The following is a 17,987-nucleotide window of genomic DNA, read 5'->3' as shown; positions in this document are numbered from 1 at the left end:
AAGAAATGCCTTCTTTTTGACCCAGGTTTATTAGCAGTAGAATAATCAACAGGCATTCTCACATTCTGACATGTTACTGTTTTATGGCTTCCCATGCTAATTCAACCCAGATCAAAGGTTTTCTGAATTTGTTAATTTGACTATTCTGCTGTTGGTTTTTAACTTCGTACCACTTGGCATTCCAAACCCCACCAGCTATATGTGGCTCTGCTTACTGTACCTCATTCCTCATCTAAAGAAGTGTGCATGCACACGGAAGCTTACGTTCTGAATAAAACTAAGTTGGTCTTAAAGGTGCAATTGACTCCTATTTTGTTCTGCTTCAGTTCTGAGTTCTTCTTTGGCATCAGTGACATCTCTCCCTCTCTCTAGTTCTATGTTGTTGGAGCCTGACAGAGATGGGAAGGAGATCTGTCTACTTCTTAGGCTTACCAGGTTGGCCACCATGGTGGACAACTTCCTTCGCCCCCACTGTCTCGCAGCAGAAAACAAGGGTGAGGATATCATGGAGATGACAATGTCCATGTCATCATGTCTGTGATGCTTGAGGTATTTTTCCAATCTCTATTATCTTTACCATAGAGTTTGCTGGAATTCTTAGAGCAGAGCAGGGGGTGGGGTGTTGCTTGCAGGAGATCACCCAGAAGTGATGTTGCCACATCAGTTGTCCTCTCCTCTCCATACCCCCCCGCCCCGAAAGCTCCAGGTGGTTATCGAAGCAGGGATGGCTACTCTACTACTTCTCCACCAGCACTCCCTCCTCCACCCTCCAGAGAGAGGGGCAGAATACACCACAAAGAAGAATGAGAAAATCCTAGCAAAAAGGATAACTCCTCCCCCCCCCCTTTATACTTGTGGCTGTACCAACACCACACATCTTGTGAGCAAGTGTGAAAGTGAACAAGAAACGCATGACGTCTGATCCAACACTGAGTAGGAGATTGGACCAGATGGTCTGTATGGCCCCTTCTATGATTCTAAGTCTCTTCTGCTGGAAGATGAGCCAAAAAAGTGAACAGTCTTAGAACTTGCAGAGATAGCATGGCAATAGCAAGCAATTGGAGGACTCTCTGGGAAAAAAAAGTTTGTGTTTTTATTTTTCCTGGGAGTTCTTCACTGGAGAGCATTGCGTTCCTTGGACAGCAACTTACTGGTGGTCCCCAAACCCAAAGACATCTGGCTGTCCTCAGTCAGGGCCAGAGCCTTCTTGGTCCTGGTCCCAAGCTGGTGGAACTCTCTACCGAGTATAATCAAGGCCCTAAGGGACTTTGTGAAATTCCGTTGGGCCTGTAAGTTCTGAGATGTTCCATCAGGCTTTTGGTTAAAGACAATGAGGGTTTCCATCTTGGCTGGCATCTTCTCTTGCTCTCTACATTTGCATTAACCCAAAATGGCCACTTCAGGAGGCAGAGGAACGTACTTACATAGAGGAAGCCCGAATGAAGGAGACAAAAGGAATGATTTTTTAAAAACCCACTGGGAAAGAGAGGGAATACAACCACCTAACGCTGCAGTGGCAAGTGCTGCTGAAACAATGTTATTTTCATCTGCACAACCAAACAGGTCTCCAGTGGCCAATTAAAAGCCTTGCTGAGCAAAAGCCTAACCTAGCCACACCTACTTTAAAAAAACAACAACCTTAAGGTGCATCAGGAAGTGTCAGGGGGCACCATGGCACCCATTGTCAGATGTGTAACTTGCTTGAATTGAATTGTAGATTAGAATAGCTTGACATGACTAACGCCATGCTGTATTCTAGTGTGACCCCTGCTTTACTAACCGTGAGAAATGTTAACAGGCATCTTTCTCCAAAGCAATCTGTAACCACAAGGAGAAGAATCTCACACTCGGCCTAGAAACCATCTGTGGCCTTTGAAGTTAGCATATTCAAGGTGACTGAGGAATCTCCTTCCTGGGAAGGAGATAAGATGTATGGGAAGCACCGACTGTCTCTGGGAGTGGGAAAAGGCTGTATTGTTTCCTTCTTTTGAAATGTACAAAAGGCTGGCTTCAGCCTTGAAAGGCATCAAACTCAATCTGCCTGTCTGCTAGAATGTTTGTTCTCAAATAAATGGATTAATTTTGCAACATTATGATCCGTCTCTGTTTGAAGTTCCACGTCTTGACACCCATGGGAACCATATTGGGGACTCCTGGTTTAAACATTGTAACAATATAGTAGGATTGCTAGACCCCCAGGTGGAGGCAGAGGTCCCCAGTTACCCAGCCCCACCTTCCTGCTGCTGATCAGCTGGATGATGAGGGAGGAACTTACCCTGAAAAGGGGCAGAGCCATCCATCATGCAGCAATGTGTCTACATCACTGCCCAGGTGACCCAGAAGTGATGTCATCACATCCGGAATGTCAGGGCAATGCTCTAATATTTGGGCAAAAACTCTATGTTAGAAGCCAAATTTACCATAGAGCTTTGCCCAAATACCAAAGCATCATCCCAATGTTCCGAACGGGATGATGTAACTTCCAGGTCAATTGGGCACGTCAATGTACATTGGACGGGCCTCTCTGATGCTCCCAGTAACTCCTCCCCATCCCCTACCCGTTGCCAGAATGGACCTAGCAACCCTAACTATGGAGGACGGTTTGTAATTAACATAGGTTATCGGCCCCAGGTCATTGTAATGGAAAAGGTAATAAATAGATTGCTTAACAAATTTAAATATATATACGGTATATGTCTGCTGAACTCAGAGCTGCTTTCACTATCTCAACTCCTTTTGCACTAACTTTTTTTAAAGAAAAAGAAATCTGAAGGAGGAAGATTGACAAAGTGTTTATGAGGTTCCCTGAGGTAACAAGATGGACAAGTTTTTTTTAAAGGAAAGTGTAGTGTTGATTTGACAAAGCAAACGGATTCGACAGAGCTTTGACCTCTATCTGTGTATGTGTGTGTGTGTGTGTGTGAGAGAGAGAGAATAGTGTAAAAAATCACTTCTACTTTATAGCAATATTTTCTCTGAAAAAAATGGTGAGAATGTATTTTAGGAGTTCTAAAATTCCATTCTGGCAGAAATAATAAGAACTTCATTTAAGCAAACATCTGCCAAGGTGCAAGTATAGAAAGTGGGAGTTGGAAAGGGGGGGGGGGGATACAAGCTGTCTGTAAAGATTGAACTCTCGAAATATGACCTAAAATCAGTGTATTAGAGGATGAGGGGAGAAACAAGGTTACAGTGCATCCTGGGCTCTAAAGAATATTCTTCTCTTTCAATTTCCAGGTTGGAAATTGTTTGTTTTTTCATAGCATGCAGTTATTTTTTGAAAAATAATCTGTAGGAACACTCCCCTCCTTTCCTATCTTGCTTGCAGATCTCAGTTCCTCTGGCTGTTTCTCCTTCAGGGGTGCCCAATGTAGTGCCTGCTGATACCTTTCCTGGTACCCACCAAGAGTTTTTAGAAAGTGGGCAGGGCCAAGGAAAGCTATTGGCTGTCGGAAGATTTGATTGGCTATGTAAATTTTTTTCAAACACTGCTTTGGCAGCAGATACCACCACAGCACAAGGATTTTCACAGGGTGACTTAGGGTTGCCGGTCCTCAAGTCGCTGAGGGGGTTCCCTGGTTTGGGGGGCTTCCCCTGCCGCTAACCAGCTGGCCTGAGGGGAAACTCCACCCCCAAACAGTGACATCATGATGCAACATCCCTGACATGATGGCATCATCCAAAAGTGACATCATCATGTAAGGGATGTTGCATGGCGATGCTCTGGTCTGAGGGCAAAACTCTATGGTTTGAAGCCAGTTTTACCACAAAATTTCACCTAAAAACCAGATGCTCTGGTTTGAGGGCAAAACTCTATGGTTTGAAGCCAGTTTTACCACAGAGTTTTGCCCAAAAACATTGAGGATGTCCTGGAATCCCCCCCCCCCCACCAGAGTGACGAGGAGACCTGGCAACCCTAGTGTGACTAAAGGTGAGCTGAAGTAGCCATTTTGTGGCTGGCTCCACAACCTGTGGCAGGCATTTAGTGGCTGGGCCCACCAAAAGTTTCCCCAAACTCAAATAGATTGGGGACCCCAGTCTACTCTTTCTTCCCTGTATTTGTCATGTGAGTGATCCCACGCAATCAGCAACCACATACTGAATAGGAAGATGGCATGTTGTTGCACTGAGATGTAATCAGACACATCATCAGCTAATTGGTGGCAAAACTGGATAAAATCAAGTACATCTGGCAGCTTGGAGAAATCATTCAGACTAATGAAGTCAATGTTGAGTGAGAACAAGGGACAATAAAGTTCTGGAAAGCTTTTCTCAAAAGCTAAAAGGGCTATACTATAACAGAATAATTCAGGAAGGTGTTTAATAAAGTGAAAGGGAAGGAACAGTAGATTGTGTACAGGATCTATCATCAGTTTCCCTGTTGTCATTTCATTGTTTTCTGCTAACCTAATACCATTTTTTCTTTTTTTAAAAAAAGCCCAACTTTTTTCACTCACTATCAATCTCTCATGTTTACAATGCTATAATTCATATTCTGATAACCAGGACTTTTTGAGCAGGAACGCAGTTCCGGCTGGCTTGGCACCAGAGGGTGTGGCCTAATATGTAAATAAGTCCTGGTTGGGCTTTTTCTACAAAAAAGCCCCATGTGAAACAATGGTGTTGTCAGGGGGTGTGGCCTACTATGCAAATGAGTTCCAGATGGGCTTCTGCCAAGAAAGCCCTGCTGAAAACCGTAGTTCAAGTACACTACTCATTCAGTGTTTCCCCACATAGACGCTATCATCATCACAATCTATCTTGTATCGCAAATAAGGTATAGCAATAACAGGATTCCATCAAAATTAAAAACAACTTTTTCGTAATGGAAATTAAAATACATAGCATAACAATAATTAAAAAATGTCTTAAGAACATAAGAGAAGCCATGTTGGATCAGGCCAACGGCCCATCCAGTCCAACACTCTGTGTCACACAGTGGCAAAAAAAATTATATATACACACACACTGTGGCTAATAGCCACTGATGGACCTGTGATCCATATTTTTATCTAAACCCCTCTTGAAGGTGGCTATACTTGTGGCCGCCACCACCTCCTGTGGCAGTGAATTCCACATGTTAATCACCCTTTGGGTGAAGAAGTACTTCCTTTTATCTGTTTTAACCTGTCTGCTCAGTAATTTCATCGAATGCCCACGAGTTCTTGTATTGTGAGAAAAGGAGAAAAGTACTTCTTTCTCTACTTTCTCCATCCCGTGCATTATCTTGTAAACCTCTATCATGTCACCCCGCAGTCGACGTTTTTCCAAGCTAAAGAGTCCCAAGTGTTTTAACCTTTCTTCATAGGGAAAGTGCTCCAGCCCTTTAATCATTCTAGTTGCCCTTCTCTGGACTTTCTCCAATGCTATAATATCCTTTTTGAGGTGCGGCGACCAGAATTGCACACAGTACTCCAAATGAGACCGCACCATCGAAATGTCTTGATGAACCTATGATAATGCACCATTCAGATTTATAAGTAATTTATTAATCCAATGGCTAATATGCTAATAATAACATTTCCTGCGAAATTGACGTGTGTTGCATAGTAATGAGGACGCACACACTCCGTGAGGATTGGGCAGTGTGAATTTCGCAGCAAATGTATATAGGGAGGGTCCCCAGCCTTTTTGACATTGCAGGCAGTTTTGGAATTATGACACAGCACGGTGGGCACAGCCACAACATGTCTGCCACCAGGACTTTTTTGTAGCAGGAACTCCTTTGCATATTAGGCCACACACCCCTGATGCAGCCAATCCTCCTGGAGCTGAATTATTCCATTGCTAATAAACCTGGGTCAAAAAGAAGGCATTTCTTTCCCAGAAGGCCCTGTAAGAAGAGCCTTGTCAGCTCTTGGAGGATTGGCTACGTAAGAGGGGAGTGACCTAATATGCAAAGGAGTTCCTGCTACAATAAAGCCCTATCTGCCGCAAAATGATGGCTGAAGGACATACAGCCGGCCCAGAAATGACTTTCACAGGTTCAGTAAGGATCCTTGTGCTGCGGTGGCAGCTGCTGCCAAAGCAATATTAAATAATAATAATAAAAAAAATCTACACAGCCAATTAGATTTCAGAAGCCTAGTTGAGCAAAAGTCCCTACCAGCCCCATTCACTTTCTAAAAACATATGAAGGGCAACAGGAAAAGTGTTGGCATATGCCGTGTTGAGGACTCCCAATGTATGGGTTCTTTAAGAGGCAAAGTAATGGGAGAGAGACCAGAGCTTTTTTGTTTTGTGGCAAGAACTCCATTGCATATTAGGCTACACACCCCTGATGTAGCCAATCCCCCAAGAGTTTACAGTAGGCCCTGTAGGAAGAGCTCTGTAAGCTCTTGGAGGATTGGCTACATCAGGGAGGGGTGTAGCCTAATATGAAAAGGAGTTCCTGCTGCAAAAAAAATAAATAAAAAACCCTAGGAAAGGGTCATAGAATGTGGGAAGACAGAAATAAATTTCCTTATGATATTCCAGCCCCTCAGAACTGTCTTCTCCAATGAGAGGCTGAAAGCTCTCCCTTCCTCATTAGAGTTCAAATGTATTTCCAACTTTATTAGCAGTAGTTCTTCATGGAGAAGTACAGCCCTCCTTCTCATTTTACCTTTAAGACAAAACTTAAAAAAAACCAAAAAAACATTTGCAACACCTCTTCTTTAAGATCATCTTTAAGAGCCCCGTGGCGCATAGTGGTAAAGCTGCAGTACTGCAGACCAAATTCTCTGCTCACAACCTGAGTTCAAGACCGGCAGAAGCTGGGTTCATGTAGCCGGCTCAAGGTTGACTCAGCCTTCCATCCTTCCGAGGTTGGTAAAATGAGTACTCAGCTTGCTGGGGGGGAAGTATAGATGATTGGGGAAGGCAATGGCAAATCACCCTGTAAAAAGTCTGCTGTGAAGGTTTAATTCTCAGTCTTAAGTCCATGGTTGAGGGACGGTGGCTCAGTGGCAGAGCATCTGCTTGGGAAGCAGAAGGTCCCAGGTTCAATCCCTGGCATCTCCACTAAAAAAGGGTCCAGGCAAATAGGCGTGAAAAATCTCAGCTTGAGACCCTGGAGAGCCGCTGCCAGTCTGAGTAGATAATATTGACTTTGATGGACCAAGGGTCTGATTCAGTATAAGGCAGCTTCATATGTTCCTGGTTCCTGGTGAGTTTCTTCACTGCATTCCAATCACGTTGATTTGGCAGGCTTACCTTTCCGCTCAGTATTCCAACAGCAGCTGTAATGTCAGGTCTGGTAGTTTTACTTATGTACAGAAGTTTTCCTATTGCCTCTCTGTATTTTCCAATGTCTTTGAGTGGTTGACCACCTGAGTGCTTGCACAGGGGACTACCTTTACCTTTTTTTTAACTTCAAAAACCTACATCTAGCACAATGACCTTTGGCATGGGACCGTGAAAAGAAATGGCAGCTGTGCCCATGTTTTCCATAAAGAATTTTTTTTTTAATTTGGAAAACGAAGCCCTCCTGTACATTTTTTATCTTCAGGCAAAAGCACAGTGTGATCTTATTTAGATAGTTATTATTATTCCACTGAATGAACTGTTCATCTGCGTTTCTGACTGAGGCCTTACTTATTTAAAACTACTTATTCTTTAAAAAGCTACATATAATTCCTAACAATATGGTAGAAACCTGCCACTTAGCACCAGCTGCAATTATAAGAGCAACAGTATACTTACTGTGTAAAATATTTTTTTTCAAGTATTTCTCTCATAGAATTCCTTCTTAGTGAATGGTTTTTATCTTTTAATGCTACCTTGCATTTGGCCAAGATTTCCTAATCTGGCGAGGAGGTTCAAGGGTGTTAGAAGGTGACTCTCTAAGCAGAACAGGTGTCAGAGAGGTAGGAGAAAATAAATCCATCAATACAGTGAGATAATAGAACCTTTATCCCTAATGTGAGTGCTGGCAACCAACAGCAGTAGCATTTGACAGAGTGCATTTTGAGTATGACTTTTGAGGGTTTTTTTTTGGGGGGGGGGGAGTGGAACTTTGAATTCCATTTGACACTTAATCAGCTAATCGGTGGCAATTTGAGGTATGAGTCAAGTCAATCTACAGACACTCGACTCATTTGGGTAGGTTCATTGAGCGGCACCTAGAGATAACTGTAACATCAATGCCCGTTAGCATTCCAGACTGTATTAGTGGGAACTTGAAAACAGGATCTCAAGATCAGCAATCTCTTCTCTGTCCAATAAAATGGCACCACATTGATGAGGGCCATAATGTTACCTTCTTCGTCAATATCATATTGGATTACTTACACTCGGGGTGAAATTCTAGCAGGAGCTCCTTTGCATATTAGGCCACACACACACAGAGAGAGACACCCCCCGATGTAGCCAGTCTTCCATGAGCTTACAAGGCTCTTTTTTGTAAGCTCTTGGAGGATTGGCTACATCAGGAGGTGGCCTAATATGCGAAGGAGCTCCTTTGCATAAATTCAATCTCTTCTCTTTTTCCGGACTCTCTCCCCTCCCCCCAATGTCCCCTCCCCCCAATGTCTTGTTTTTCCTGCCTGGCCATTCCTTCCTTCCCCCCACCAAACTCACCTCACATTGGAAAATGTTACTTCCTTAGGTCACCTAGGCAATCAAAGCGCTGTCAGTAGTTGCTAGGACATTGTATGCGCAGCTGTGGAAAGAAGAAAAAATACCAGAGAAATGGGACTGGATTGTGAAAGTTTTATCGTGGAGTGAGATGGACAAACTAACTAGAACTCTAAGAGACTATGATTTAGACATATTCAAAAAGGAGTGGAAGAAATTTAAAGGATATATGGAGAAAGAGTGGAATGTAAAAAAGATATTGGACAATTTTTTAGTATTAATGAGAAAAAAATATTGAACTTTGATTGGTTAGGGGTACCTTTAGTATTGAACTTAATCTATAACTTCGGGGAAGTCAACATTGGAGGGAGGGGGGGTTGAAATATCGTATGGGTTAGTATAGAAAATTAATAATTGAGTTTTGTAACCATATGTTATCAATAAATTGTTAAAACACGAAGTGCTGTCAGTGGTGGCGCAAGCAATACAAGGCCTGCCTAACAATTCCTGTGATTGTATGACGGACATGTGTTTGACTAAGTAACTCTGTAAGAAAAAAAGTGTTGCATAAATGGTTAAATGCAAGCCTCCTTTTGCGCAGGAGCTCACAGGAGCAGAGTTCCAGAACCTCTAAATTTTATTGTGCGCTTTGTTTCTTCAACCCCCTCCCCTTCCAATAGTTGTTTCTGGGCTCCATAGTTCAAACCCCTGTGAGAATTTTGCCGAACTCTTAAGATTTGACAAACTTTCTAATATTTTTCCTCACAAAAAATGAGGAAATAACCAAAACATATCCAGCAGACAGACGGAAATCTTCATCATACCACTGTGGCTGCATAGATGAAAGCAATTTAAACGGTATGATGGTTTTTTTATGACAATTATGATTCAAGAAGCATTTGATGGTGGATGCTGAGCTGATATGGTTTCATACCCCTTCCGGTGATGTCAGGGGTGTATGGCATATGCAAATGAGTTGTGCTGATGAGCTCCAGCACCTCTTTTTCTACAAAATGACCCCTGCTTAAATGTTAAAGGGTTCCAGAGGGTTCCAGAGAAGATCTGGGAAATTACAGGCCAGTCAGGCTGTCTTCAATACCGGGAAAGTTGGTAGAAACCATTATCAAGGACAGAATGAGTAGGCACATTGATGAACACAAGTTATTGAGGAAGACTCAGCATGGGTTCTGTAAGGGAAGATCTTGCCTCACTAACCTGCTACAGTTCTTTGAGGGGGTGAACAAATATGTAGACAAAGGAGACCCAATAGATGCTGTTTACCTTGACTTCCAGAAAGCTTTTGATAAAGTTCCTCATCAAAGGCTCCTTAGTAAGCTCGAGAGTCATGGAGAAAAAGGACAGGTCCTCTTGTGGATCGAAAATTGGCTAATTAATAGGAAGCAGAGAGTGAGTATAAATGGGCAGTCTTCGCAGTGGAGGACGGTAAGCAGTGGGGTGCCACAGGGCTCAGTACTGGGTCCCATGCTCTTTAACTTGTTCATGAATGATCTGGAGTTGAGAGTAAGCAGTGAAGTGGCCAAGTTTGCAGATGACACTAAATTGTTCAGGGTGGTGAGAACCAGAGAGGATTGTGGGGCACTCCAAAGGGATCTGTTGAGGCTGGGTGAGTGGGCGTCAACGTGGCAGATGAGGTTCAATGTGGCCAAGTGCAAAGTAATGCACATTGGGCCAAAAATCCCAGCTACAAATACAAGTTGATGGTGTGTGAACTGGAAGTGACTGACCAAGAGAGAGATCTTGGGGTCATGGTAGATAACTCACTGAAAATGTCAAGACAGTGTGCAATTGCAATAAAAAAGGCCAACGCCATGCTGGGAATTATTAGGAAGGGAATTGAAAACAAATCAGCCAGTATCATAATGCCCTTGTATAAATCGATGGTGCGGTCTCATTTGGAATACTGTGTGCAATTCTGGTCACCACATCTCAAAAAGGATATTATAGCATTGGAAAAAGTCCAGATAAGGGCAACTAGAATGATTAAAGGGTTGGAACACTTTCCCTATGAAGAAAGGTTAAAACGCTTGGGGCTCTTTAGCTTGGAGAAACGTCGACTGCGGGGTGACATGATAGAGGTTTACAAGATTATGCATGGGATGGAGAAAGTAGAGAAAGAAGTACTTTTCTCCCTTTCTCGTAATACAAGAACTCATGGGCATTCAATGAAATTGCTGAGCAATCAGGTTAAAACGGATAAAAGGAAGTACTTCTTCTCCCAAAGGGTGATTAACATGTGGAATTCACTGCCACAGGAGGTGGTGGCTGCTACAAGCTTAGCCAGCTTCAAGAGGGGGTTAGATAAAAATATGGAGCAGAGGTCTATCAGTGTCTATTAGGCATAGTGTGTGTGTGTGTGTGTGTGTATATATATATATATATATATATATATATATATATATATATATATATATATATATATATATATATTGGTCACTGTGTGACACAGAGTGTTGGACTGGATGGGCCATTGGCCTGATCCAACATGGCTTCTCTTACGTTGTTATGTTATTGTTACTGTATGCATGCAACATTCTGTCATCATGGTTTGCAGACTTTGTGGATGACTGAAAGTGTGAGGTATTTGAAAAAAAAAGTCTGGATTGAAAAATTTGGATATTCAAATTTGGTTCTGACAGCAAAATAAATAAAATAATGCTTTCAAGAAGTCCACTGAACTTTCACCCTGAAATAGGAAGTTGAACTGTTGCCACACATCAACAATCATGATGTATTCTTGGAATATCTAAGGTCCAATGATATTTTAAGCCCTTTTAATTTTTTAAAATAGAATATTAACCCCTTTGTACTAAAACATCTCACCAATTCTAACTAAATAAATGCATGCCAGAATGATTCAGACTGTTGAGGCATTAAACACTGCAGTCACGAGTGAGCAATAATATCCACAGCTTAAGTTACACCCAAATGTTGAGAAATCAAGGTTAAAAATGTACATAAATATACATACTTTCAGCCAACAAATTTTCCATAGATACTCAGTGCTCGAGGCCAGAAAAGCAGGATGGCTTTACGTTTCTTAAAGTGCTGATCTGCTGGTTTGAAGATATTCCCAATTAAAAAAAAAAAAATCTGAAACTTGAGGGGGCTTGAAACACTGCCCAAGGTGAATATTCTTTGCATAACGAAGGCAGCGATTCTTGTGAAGGCGTTCCTTAAAAACAGTGATTTATCTAAACTTCAAAGCCTGCTAAATGTCCTCTTGTGGCCAGGCAGCTGCTTCTGAGAAAACTGTGTTGTCGATTGCAGGTAACAAGAGCTTAGCTGCAAAATTCGGGCAGTTTGTCATTGGCTTGCAGGAGCGCTGAAGGACTGCCTGAACTAGCCGAGTTCCAGTCAATTAAGTGCCATGTAGATTAGGCCTGGATGTTGAACTCTGCGCTGAAGTCAATGGGAAGTTCACGATGCACAGGTGTGATGGGCTTGTAGCAGTCTGTGCAGTTAATGAGGCATGCTGTCGCATCCTGTCCCGTTTTGGTAGCAGTGATGGCACCTTCTTCCCAGAGAACAGTCAGTCCTGAACGCATTCAAAGCATGCCCAAGTTGGCCTTACCTGGATGTCAGTCTAGGCAGCTGCCTGAAGTATCATCTTTGTTTTAGCAGATGGAAGAAACTTGCTTCTTCTTCTTCTGAGTGGTATCATAATGTACATATCTCTGTGGTCTGCGAACAGCAGGCAAGAAGGAAGAATAGAGGGCTTGAAACTATAGGAATGCAGTTAATCCCTTGAGAAGCCTTGTGTAGCATGAAGAAGCTAGGATGGGGAGGAGCTATGGTTCAGTGGGAGAACGTTAGATTTGCAAGCAGAAGGTCCCAGGTTCAATCTCCAGCATCTCTGGTTAAAGGGATCAGGTGGTAGATGATGTGAAAGACCTCTTTCTGAGGCCCTGGAGAACTTGTGCCAGTCCAGACAGACTTCTTTAGACCAACAGCCTGGATCATACGAACATATGAAGCTGCTTTATACTGAATCAAACCCTCAGTCCATCAAAGTCAGTATTGTCTACTCAGACTGGCAGCGGCTCTCCAGCATCTCAAGCTGAGGTTTTTCACACCTATTTGCCTGGACTCTTTTTAATTGGAGATGCCGGGGATCGAATCTGGGACTGGAATTGAATCTACCAAGCAGATGCTCTACCACTGAGCCACCATCCCTCCCTTACTGAGCCACTATCCCTCCTTTAGTATAAGGCAGCTTCATGTGACTCCCTGTTGAGCCTGGGTTCATACAGGACAAACAACAAGGAGATAGGAGAAGCAAAAATAAGTTGTTTGGAGGGGACCTCGTGAATTCCAGTAGAATGAGGACATTGCAGGATACAACTCATGGTCAGCACATGGTGCACCTCAAGTGGCCATTAGATAATTATCCTTCCAGACTAACCTACCATATTAGGTCACAGCAAGGATAAAATGGGTTCATCCCCTATATTATTTCCCATAAATCATTAAGAAGGGCAAGATATCAAGAACCATTAAGGATAGGCAAGAAATAAAATAACAAATACGCTAGTACCTCACAGTCATGAAGTCCCAACTGGATCAAATGGTTGAGGTGTGGCTTCCCACAATGTGATAAGCCTTTCCTAGAAGGTCAGATAGGCGTAGCCTTGTTTTTCCACTGTCCCAGTATGTTTGGGACCCTCAGCTTTGTGAGTTCCCATGGCAGTTGACCACCTTTGTCCCCCACTTAGTTCTGGGTCCAATCTAGTGAGCTATGGTTAATATATACTATATAGTTGAGCAAAGTCCTTATAGAGTATAAACATTTACATTTTTTTCACTTTACAGATGAAGACATTTTGCTTCTTTTACACACTCAGAGAAAAAAAAAAGGTATCCATAAACTATTGGAATGTCTTTGTTCACAAATTAGTAAATAATGCTGAAATGTCTAATGAAATGTTTAGACTCTATAAGGACGGTGGCTCAGTGGTAGAGCATCTGCTTGGGAAGCAGAAGGTCCCAGGTTCAATCCCTGGCATCTCCAAAAAAGGGTCCAGGCAAATAGGTGTGAAAAACCTCAGCTGGAGGCCCTGGAGAGCCGCTGCCAGTCTGAGTAGACAATACTGACTTGGACGGACCAAGGGTCTGATTCAGTATAAGGCAGCTTCATATGATCATATGTTCAACCTTCCTCTAAGCAGCCTCTCTCCCACCTAAGAACACGGCCGGCGCAAGGTCTGTGGGCACCCTAGATGAAGCCCTTGCACACTCCAGCCCAGGGAAGCCAGCCCAGCCACTGGCAGTGGGGAGCAGATCTATCCAGGAGGAAGAGGGCAGTAGAGGCGGCTGACAGCCCAGGCGGGCGGCAGGCAGCCGGGGTCTTACCTGCATAGTTGGTGCCCACCTTGCTGCCCTGGGGTAGGAGGGTTGGAGGCATGGGTGGCAAGGTCCAGGAGCATGGGTGAGGAGAAAGAGGCCTGGGTGGGGTCCACCATGGTGAGGGCTGTCTGATCACACAAGCACATTTGCCCTCCAAGCTGCACCCATTCTCACCTCATCTCCAGATGCCTCCTATCCAGATTAAAAAGCCACCTGGACCTTCCCGGTAGTCCCCCCCCCCCGAATCACATTTAGGTCGTTGAACCTGGCTGGTTGAACACCTGGGTGTGACTCATAAGCAGAAGAGCAGTGTGATCATGCCATTTCCGGTGCATTCTGGAGTGTTCCCCCCCCCCCTAACCACACACCGAGGAGTGCTTGTGCGCTTCTCTGCTTGAGCACGCACATCAGGGGATTTAAAAAAAAAAAGAACCCAGCCCTTTCCGCGGTAGGTCCGTGGTTGAGGCACGTTAGCAGTGTGGATGGCCGACCACAGGCTGCTGTCATGAGCCTGCCACTTCGACGGCAGCTGTCTGACAGACCAGAAATGGATCAAACTCAAGCGGCGTTTTTTTGGAGCCGAGATAATATCGTGCCAATTTGCCAGTGTGACAGTACTGCCAGGGCCTGCATGGAATAGATCTGGCCACACGGTTCTCCGGAGCATCACCTTTATATTTTTTTCTGCACACTCAAGTGCAAGGTTATATTAAACTTTCTGTAAGAATGGCATGGAGGTTAACTCTGCAATAATTTATGTTCTGTTCAATCCTAAAAAAAAAAAAAAAAAAAAAAAAAACGGTTTCTGGGGATTAAAACCCAGACTTGAGACTAACCTCCTCCCTCTGCTCCACCGCTACAGCTTCACTCACCTGAGCAAGGCCTTTCGCCAGATGCCACCCTCCCATGACAACACCGACAACTTCTTTTACACCCGTTTCCTCTCTCATAACCCTCACCTTATAGAATAGCCTGCTTGACGTTCAGAAACCTCCCACTCTCCTGCCTTCCTGTGAGCTATGCAACACTGAATTATTCAGGAGGGCTTTCTTACATAGGGCTGTACTGTAATGAAGTTGCCCTGAAAGATTCTTCGGCTGAGGGATGCTACTGTGTTCTGTCTCTTTTGCCAAGAGATATACTATATTCTGTCTGATGTGGTAAGTGTGCTGCTTCTATGCACTTTCTGCATCATTTAAGGTGTCATGTTTAAAGGTTCGCACTTTGTTTAAGGCTTGTTTTCCCGCTCAGCTTTCTGCTGGCTTTCTCATTTCTGCGATCCAAAACCCTGTTGCAATGTTGACTGGATGCCTCATCCCCTTGATTGGATTTTAATTATCAGTGTGAAAGGAGGACAAAAGTTAAAAGTAGTGCCCTGTAGAGCCAGCTTGATGTAGTGGTTAAGTGTGTGGGCTCTTATCTGGGAGAACCGGGTTTGATTCTCCACTCCTCCACTTGCACCTGCTGGAATGCCATAGCTCTGGCAGAGGTTGTCCTTGAAAAGGCAGCTGCTGTGAGAGCCCTCTTCACAGGGTGTCTGTTGAGGGGGGAGAAGATATAGGAGATTGCAAGCCCCTTGAGTCTCTGATTCAGGGAGAAGGGCGGGGTATAAATCTGCAATTCTTCTTCTTCTTCTGTTCAAGCACCAGTCATTTCCATCTCTGGGATGACATTGCATCATGACATTTGCATGGCAGTCTTTTTACAGGGTGGTTTGCCATTGCCTTCCCCAGTCATCTACACTTTCCCCCCAGCAAGCTGGGTACTCATTTTACCTATCTTGGAAGGATGGAAGGCTGAGTCAGCCTTGAGCCTGCTACCTGAACCCAGCTTCCGCTGGGATCAAACAGTCGTGAGCAGAGCTTTGGACTTTAGTACTGCAGCTTTATCACTCTGAGCGACAGGGCTACTGAAAGGACGACTATAAATAGGTAAATAAATAGAATTCTGAGTGTATCTGTTTAAGAAAATTCTCTTTGTGTATCTCTGAAAAGCTAAACCCCAAAAGAAAAGACGAAGGAAAGATTAGGGGTAGGAGAACATATATACATAGGTTTTTGAAATCATAGAGAAACTGGGCAATCAAAACAATCAAATGGATTGAAAATAAGGCTGCCTTTGGCTTCCAGTCATTTGTGAATTCACAAAGCTGCCATATACCCAGTTGGTCATTTGTCTGTCATGGTCAGTATTGTCTACAGCGACTGGCAGTTGCTCTTTCATGTTGCCTGCTACCGGATCCTTTTTTACTGAAGATGCTGGGAATTGAACTTAGGACCTTCTGTGTACCAATCAGATGTTCTACCACCGAGCTATAGCCTCACAGCGGTTGGCAGTGCATTAACCTCTATGCTCAACAGGGAAATATCAACTCTAACAAAAGCTTTCAAGAGCTGTTACTGACTGCATTGAATTAACTTCAGGGGAAGCCATTCTGGTCCTGAATTTTATCAACTGCTGGATTTAAATGCAGCCAGCCTTCTGTTTTCCCATCCTGCCCTCTGTCTGAGCAGACTCTTTGACAAGCAACAGGACTGCACCACGCAGCCAACAGCAAACATTAATAAAAGAACAGCCAAACACATTCAACAAGCTCAAGGAAGCAAAGGAAGGTAAAGTGAACAAAGCAAAATAATCTGTTCCATCAGCGACTGGCAAAATGTGTTTCTAGCTCTGTGACTTAGCAGCAGCTAACTGCTGTAGGACTCAAGGTTTGTATCTGCAGTGTGGATAAGCAGTTAAATGTTAAACTGGGGTCCAGGAGAACTGAGTTCCAGTCCCCATTCTCCCATGGTCTTGGGCCTCTCTCAAAGGGTTGAAATGAGGAAGGAAGGCCCAGGGAGTTTCTTTGGAGGAAGGATGGGATATAAACAGTCTTCCTGGCTACCCCACCGCTTGAGGGAATCACTCTTTCAAAATGGCTTCTTTCCAGCCCAGTAAGGCAGTAAGGAACCAAATTATTGCAATAGCACAAGCATTCTGAAAAGGACAGATAGACTGACAGACAGACAGATGATAGATAGATAGATAGATAGATAGATAGATAGATAGATAGATAGATAGATAGATAGATAGATAGATAGATAGATAGATAGATAGATAGATAGCAAAACTTGCACACAGGGTAGCTATGAGGTTAAAAACAAGCAAACAATCACAGATTACTAATTTAAAATTTAATCAGAGGAGGTGTGTCCCAGTCATAGTGTGGACAGAGTTTATAGGGTGTACCAAATGCAGGGCAATCAGTGGTCAGTCTGAATAGTCGTAAAGGTACTATTGACTCTTCAATTACTTCATAGCGAAAAACCCAAACCAGTCTTGATTGGATCCAAACAGAGCTGGGCCAAATCACTTGCTGAACATGTTACTTTCTGAACACCTCCCTTTATGGCAATTCCCCACCCTCAACTCTCACAAAAATGCTCATATTATACTGCCCTCCCATCTCATCTCTTTCTGTTTTCCTTGATCATCTCTGAGAGGCTCCATAGGGCTATGATCCCTGATAGAATGGGATCACTCATGAAGGAGGAAAAAGAGGCAGCCAGAGAAGTGTGGGAAACTGGCATTGAATCAACAGTAGCCAAAAAGAATGAAAATCATGAATATTTACATAAAACATTATATTTTGATTTTTTGGGGGAAATCTTCCTAATTGAAATTGCTGGTTTCTAGCCAAAAATCTAGCCTAGAAAATATGTAGCATAGCCAACAAATTCCAACAATTCAGCAACATTGTGATCGAATGTCCTTTTTAGTTCTTCTCTCTCTCTCTTTTTTAAAGTCAAGGAACTCTACATCCATTCATATACTGTCCAGGAAGACAGATTTTACTGATCATTATCATAGGCAACAAAGATATCTCAAAAAGGTGAACATGAGCATTGAAGAGGGAGGAGGAGAATCTGGGGGGAAATGAAAGGCCAGAATATTTGGCTTTAGAGACAGCATGAATTTTAACAGCTCCTTGCTTCTCTCACAATTATCTCTTCATGAGATGAAGATTTATGGAGCCCTGTTTGTTGGAGATGAGGAATGGTCTCCTTCCCAAAGCCGGCTATTGA

The sequence above is a fragment of the Heteronotia binoei genome, chromosome 6 (assembly GCF_032191835.1).
Source record: "Heteronotia binoei isolate CCM8104 ecotype False Entrance Well chromosome 6, APGP_CSIRO_Hbin_v1, whole genome shotgun sequence".
Taxonomy (NCBI): domain Eukaryota; kingdom Metazoa; phylum Chordata; class Lepidosauria; order Squamata; family Gekkonidae; genus Heteronotia; species Heteronotia binoei.
This window is presented reverse-complemented; position numbering follows the sequence as displayed.